Genomic DNA, 7,237 nt, shown 5'->3' with positions numbered 1-7,237 from the left:
TCATGTGACAGAATGAATCCACTGTGCAGTGGTATTAATCAGCTTCAAAAAAATAATAATTTGAGAAGTTGTGTGGCTTCTAAATGGGAGCAAGATCCTGATGGTTGAGAAAGGCAACAGCAAACAGAGCAAGACTGGGAAGACAAAGCAAGAAGCCTATGAGGTGGAAATAGCTACTAACCCAGCCTTTTGATTTAGGGCTTCCCAGAAACCATAGAACCTTTGTCTTTGTCCCACAGGATTTCACATGCACCAGAGTTAAATATATCTGTTGGCAAAGTTGGCAGAGCCCTTTCCCCACTCCTGCTCTAGAGGTTTTGATGCCCAGAGCTAAAAGCTTCACCCAAAGACACTTTCCAAGCCATCCCTCTGTACTACAGGAAATCTGAAAGAGAAAAAAAGAAAGAGATCCTGCCTTGTCCAGCTCTGCAGAGGGGCAAAAAAAGAGCTCAAAAACCTTCAGCCACAGGGCACCCGTGGCCTGAGATGTGGCACAGCCCTCTCTGGACTGGCAAGTGAGCTGGCTTAGGATGGGTTGCACACAAAGTAGTACTTCCACATGCTGTCTCACCTCTAGCCCTGTGGATGTTGCCTGACAAATTATAGCCAGTGATGTTGCTGTAAATGGCAATATTTCTGGGAATGGCTTCATTCAAATCACACTTCTCTGGCAATGCACAAGGAGAAAGGTGGGCAGAAGAAAAAAGGCAGAGCCAGCTCAGTAGCAAATATTAACACAAAAAACCCCCAAAACATTATTGTATAAACCTAAAACAGTGAACAGGTGAATCTGTGGATGAGTATAGCCCAGGAAAGGGCTTCAGACTCACGCGTTCATGTTTACATTTCTAGTGCTAAAGAATATGCTTGCAGAAATGGAACCAGCATAAGAACAGGTTGCAGAAACTTAAAGGAGGTAAATAAAAAAAAAGTAATTTATAATTATGTAGGAAGGCAGATATTACCAGATATAATAAAGCAGTAATGCAATTGCTTGGTTTGGGGCTTGTTTGTTTGTTAGTTTTTAATGAGGATACTCCTGCTGGCATCTCTTAACTCTCAACAAATGCTCTCTTGATTAGGTGCTCAGCATCAGCAAGGATTAGGCTCACACTCAACATTCACAGCAAAGCTTAATCTCAAGTCACATTAGCTCATGAACAAAAAATAATCTCTACTTTGTTACAATCATATATACAGCAATACAAAGTTGACATTCACACTACCTGCATTGTACATGTTGTCCTAAAATTAACTACCTGAATTTCTCCTCTTCTTCATTTTTGTTCTTTGCTGAGGGAGGAATGGCTTATGACAGAAAATCAACAGCTTGTTGTACCATCTCTCCCCCTTCATTTAATTAATCAGGTTGCATGTGACTTCTTAATGAAGCCAGCCATAATTTTCACTGTGTAGTAATGTGAAGTTGTTCTCCAACACTTGGATTTCTGCTGGGTAGGCCTAGGTCAACCACAGTTTCTGAGTTTTCCTGCTGAAGCCATCTTCCTTCCAAGCAAGCCATCTTACTTGCCAGACAGCAAATTTGCAAAAGCAGCTGCTAGCTCGAGCAAGGGAGGGTATGGAGCACTCCACTAGCTGCCTAAATAACCTCAAAACCTGTCCCTCAGTCCTGCTTCAGACCTCCAGTTTTGATTTGTATTTTCCTACCCTGTGTGATGTGGTCCTGACAACCTCAGCCGGGCAGTGCTTGGGTACTTCCAGCAACATAAAGCAGCTAGATGGATGCACAAGTTATGAAATATTGATCCAATTCCCTCCACTGAAATCACCTACCAGCAAAATATGGATATCCTTTGAGAACATGAATAGCACTGTGACTCTTAAAAGTAAAATACCAGCAATTGGTGGGAGAGCCTAAAGAACCACTCATTTGTGGCACCAGCTTTACTCAGGAGAAAGGAGACGCTGACTGGGCTGTGGAAATACCTGTAAGGAAGTTTGCAAAAGCACATTTTCACCCTGTGCTTCATATGCAGAAATGCTATACTATTTATTTACTTGCATGATGACTGGGAGACACATTAGCATGAACTATTATGGAGATGAATGCCTCAATTTTAGGAATTCATATCCCAGTTGTTACCCTGAGAAAATTGCTATGGACATAGATGGAAGCAGAGCCCAACTAATAACTTAAAAATCAGGTCTCTGGAGTAGATATGAAGAAGCTGCAGAAAACAAAACAGGAGTTTGATACAAAAGCAGCCTTAAACTAGAACCGTTTTCACTAGTGTGGTATATACATCTTTGCTTAACTGATTATACATTTTCTTCATCGGTCAAAAGGGATTTGAGACGCGCAAATTCTAGTTTAGGCATGAGTTGCGTACAACGTCACACTTGCTCGTGAGTAATCCCATTGACCTCCCCAGGCCGCCTCATGCGAGCAGGCGCTGCTAGGGACCGCTGCGGGCTTTCAGCGCATTTCTGCATCCGCACCGCCCCGCCGGGCAGCGCCGCGCCCGCCCCGCCTCGGCACCGGCGCTTGGCCGGCGACTGCGAGCGCCGCGGCGCCGCGCGAAGCGCTGGGGAGAAGAGTCCTGTCGTTCCATTAGTTCTCTTAGCATACGCATGATACTTTTTTTTTTTTTTTTTTCGCCATCGTAGAAAGAACGTTTCAAGGTTACTCTGTGAGAATAATCAATCTTTTAAAACACACAAGTTCTCTAATTACATTTGCAAAGAAAACAGGAAAAAAGAAAGCGGCGCGTGTGCTGTGGCAATGAAAAAGGCTAGTAAAGTCAGCACAGCTGAGCCCCTAATTTTGTCTTTGCACCCAGTTTCAGACAATTAGGTCTGTGAACAGGAAAAAAAAGAAAGGGAAAAAATATAAAGAAGCACGTGGTTAATTTTTACAATACGGTGCCCAAATGAAAAGACACCACTTGGCTTCATCTAACTTCCCATCTTTGTAGTCTGAAGAATGCTGCAACACACTACCGGTACATGCCTGGGAGGTAACTAGTAACTGGCTTCCATAAACACTACACTCACCAGAAGGAAAAAAAAAAACAAAACAAAAAAAACCAGTAAAAATCCCTGCTTAGTTCACTGCTCATTATACAAGCCAAATTGCAAAGAGATTTTTTTTTTTTCTCTGCAATGAAGTAAATGGAAGAGCCAACACACACAAATAATGCATCTGTTACTAATGAGATGTTTACGGCCCCTGCCTTGCCAATTGCACGTATGTAATACCTCGCTTCGTCCTTACCTATAGAGCTCTGCTTAAGAGACAATAGGTGCAAATTAATGTCTAAACAAACATTATCTCTTCGAGCCTGGACATGACTTGAAGCCTCGTTAAATATTTTTAAATGCCACAGCTTTCTACTAAGGTTTTAAAACCCTTTCTTCCACTCTTTGCTGATGGTAAAAATGTTTGGGGGACAGGACAAGATATTTATAATAACAGGACATTTTGCTCTGCACTTTGTTTTAGCATGTGGGGGGAATAATAATTGTATTCAGACTTGAAATGGCTTGGGTTACGCAGTTCAGAGCACAAGCACCTGCAGCAAATTAATTTGTTGTAGCACATTTATTATCTCATAGCTTCTATTTAGACTGCAGCTGTTGCTATTATGTTAATAATGTTTTTTATCACCACTGTATACAACAGGTTATGGTAATAGAGAAATTTTGGGGCGTGGGATGTTGGTCTTTTTAAAAATTTTATTTCTCAGAAAGAAAAAAGATGGGGAGAATATAACACATAAGCATTGATCAGGCATTTAGCCTTCTGTTTATTAGCTGATTTGAAAGAGAATGGGTAAGAGAAATTAGAAAAGAGTAACAATAGACAAAGATGGCGCGTGCAGAATTTGTGAAAGCAAAAAAGAAGAAGAGATGGAAAAAAAGAAAGAAAGAAAGAAAGACCGAACACCGCAGTGCTGGGGTGGTGAGTGTTCGGGTGGGGGCGGGGAAAATGCTGCAGTTTTCGTGAAATAATAAGGTGGAAAAAAAGGCATACAAAGAGTAGGTTTTTCATTGTCTGTAAAATATAAACACAGATGAATTCTGTCTTTGGTTTGTTCATGCTTTTCACTCTGCACAGCAGGGATGTTCTTAAGAAGTTGCCCTCTGCGAAATTTCACTAAATGGAAACCGTGGACCCTGCATGATGCGATTATAATCACACCAGCCATTCTTTTTACATAATTTTTTGTTTAAAATCCAGTAATGCTTCTTGTTTTTAAAACATATATCTATATCTATACACACATCTGAAATGGTGCTGGTTTACGTCCCCCCAGCAAAGTGCAAGCTGAAGCTATAACTGGCTGTATCCCATCCGCAAATCTCCATGGACTCAAAAACAATATGAAAATTTTTAGCTGACAAGAACATGTCTGCTGCCTGCAGTCACTGCAATAGCTCACCATGTTGCCTACTAACCAAAAGATCAAAAATTATCGATTTCATGGCGCTGCGTGCTTGGGATAGAAAAGCTACTTTAAAATTTGCATTATTTAAGAAATGAATTAAAAGACTCGTGTTTTAGAGCACTTTGGAATGTAAAAATGGCTTTATGTTTTAATCTTATCAATGATTTACTATAATTCTATTATTTTTAGCAGCTGGGGTCTGGAAATGATTTTTTTTTTGCCGATGAATTTAGGATTTTGCCGCAGTATACATCTGCAGTCCCAGAATCCTCTGGTAAGATAATCCCTCCTGCGATGGGGAAACGCCTTTAACCTTTTCGTGAATGAAAAATATGCAACCATTTTGAAATAAAAAGGGGGAAAGAATGATGATTTCTAAGAGCTGGAATGAAATTTACTGCGAATTGAAAGAGCAAGGAAAGGAAAACATACTGTAATCGCGTTGTGGCGTTGGAGTTCCTAGCTGTTGTCTCCATCGCTCCTACCCTTTCTCCAGCGGTGTCCGTAAATATGCCTGGAGTATGGTGTCACCCATATCTCACGCGGGTGAGAAATCGAGAACCAAGGTGCTCAGAAAGGCAGCGCTTCCTTGCCATAACTGCACAAATGTTACAACCACAACCTCCATGCTGCAGGCTTTAAGGAAAATTTTGATTACCGGTCATTGAAATTCATTTGACCAGTGGATTTTTAAGATGACCAGGCTGATTAGGGGACCCAAGCCTCTAGAAAGCATGAGGTGTTTACAGCTGCTCAGGGCTTTCAGCTAGAAAGGGAGAGGGCATTTTTCTGCGGCATAAGGAAATTCTGAATCCCTAATCCATGCACAGCCTACTACTACTCTGATCGTCTCATATTTTCAGACTGCACGGTAATTAAGAAAGGGTGGTCTGAACAGAAAAATTGTGTCTTAATGATTTACTATCTTATGTTTTAAGATTATATATTACAGCCAATTACTCGAAATAAGGAAATCTGGCCTAAAGCTATTGAAAGAAAAAGGCAAAATTATAGATCAGCTACCTTCTTAAAGATAGCTTCCTGTATAAGTAACAGCTATGTATTTAGAGTATTGACAATTAAAGGGTTACAACTCTGGGAAACCAGGGGTTTCATGTGGACAGAGTTTGATTAGGGAAGAAGGAGGTCGGTGTCACACCTCTGCAACTGGTATTGTTTTTTCCTGTGATTTTGGATGTCTTTTCTGTCAGGGTACCTCAACACAACCATTGCAATTGTTTTAAATAAGGAGACCCATAACTATGAAGAGACAGACAAACAGAAGTTTTAAAGGAAAACTTAGGTGCTGCCACAGATGCGGTGATGACAATGTTTTGATCAGTATTGTGGATTTTTTGCTCACATGATCATGCATTAAATTTTGAATATAAAGCCATCTTGATATTTGTTTGGCTAGTAGTAATTAAAATATACGCACTGAGAAATGCAATGCTTCATATTTAATGTTCCATTGCTTAATTTGCCAGTAATCACATATTCTGATGAGTAATGCCTCAGCTACTAAATCAGCTGGAGACTTAATCTTAGTTTCTGACACATACCTAATAAATAAATTGTTGTAGGAATTCATGTATACTGAATTAAATAAGAAAGTTTTAAGGCATGTTGCATTTAGTCAAAATGAACAGGAAGGGAAAGAACAACTTTTGTTTAAAAATCAAATTAGTGACCAATGACAATTCTATTTCTGATGCCTGCAGCAACATTTATAGAAAACTTCAATTTATGTCATTTGAATGAGGTAACAAGATTTTTGATCACTATCTTCTGTACTAATTTATTACTAATTTGTAGGGTCTTTCTTTCCTTCAAAATCACCTACACATGCACTTTTTTTTTTAATAATTTTTGAGAAAAGTAAAATCTCACCATTATTTCTATTTTGAATAATTCTATTTTTCTTTGTTGATAAGCAACAATTTTTTCCCACTGAAACTGAGCCTGAATGGCATAGCTATTTACTTTAGCAGAGTAAAGACCTTGACGTGTATTAATAAAATGTAGGTCTCAAGTATGAAGCAGAAGTTACATTGATTAGTCCTGTGTCTCTAAGAGTGCTTAAATATCACAAGCATCTCCCTCTCTTTTCCCCTTCGCTCCTGTATGAAAGTGAGACTATGTGACTTTTTTAATACACTACAACCTTACTTTGCTGGAAGAAGACTCCTTTTATTTTTTTCTTTCTGGTTAAGAGGATCAGAATGATGTATCTTTTTGCTGACAAGTGAATATATATTTAGTCAGTGTCTGAAAAAAAATATCTGTAGTTGATTCTTGAATATGTTCCTAGAGCATGCACAGTTAGAAGCCAATTATGCATACATTTTTAAGATCCATATGGGAAATCACAGATTCAGGCCCAGAGCCCTAGATATTTCTGTAATTGGTAATTTTGCTTTGTCCTCATATTAGTACCATGGCTACTCATTTGTTACTATGTTCCTTATAAACAAAGTTAAACACCAGGATTTTAGAAGGAAAGGTGACCATCTAAGTTTACATTTAACTGTTTCATATTTTAATTAAGGGGCTTCCTACTTTTTACTGTACTAAAAGTGGACTCTACAAAAGCAGTGCTAAGGATGAAAAAAAAGTTAACAAAAAGATTTAAATCATTATCTTTTAAAATTCAACCATGAAGCTCTCCTTTGCACTGAGGATTTCTTACTGCAAGGATACACAATGGACATGTTAGGAGACTGCTTGACCTCTTAAAAAAAATATGTCTGCAGCATACTCTTCTAGTAAACTGCCACCAAAACAAACCTATTAAAGTATAAAAGAGCTCAGAGGAAACTTCTGAAGCT

The sequence above is a fragment of the Lonchura striata genome, chromosome 2 (assembly GCF_050655825.1).
Source record: "Lonchura striata isolate lonStrDom1 chromosome 2, ASM5065582v1, whole genome shotgun sequence".
In the NCBI taxonomy this organism is placed as follows: Eukaryota; Metazoa; Chordata; class Aves; order Passeriformes; family Estrildidae; genus Lonchura; species Lonchura striata.
Note: the sequence above shows the minus strand (reverse complement) of the source record.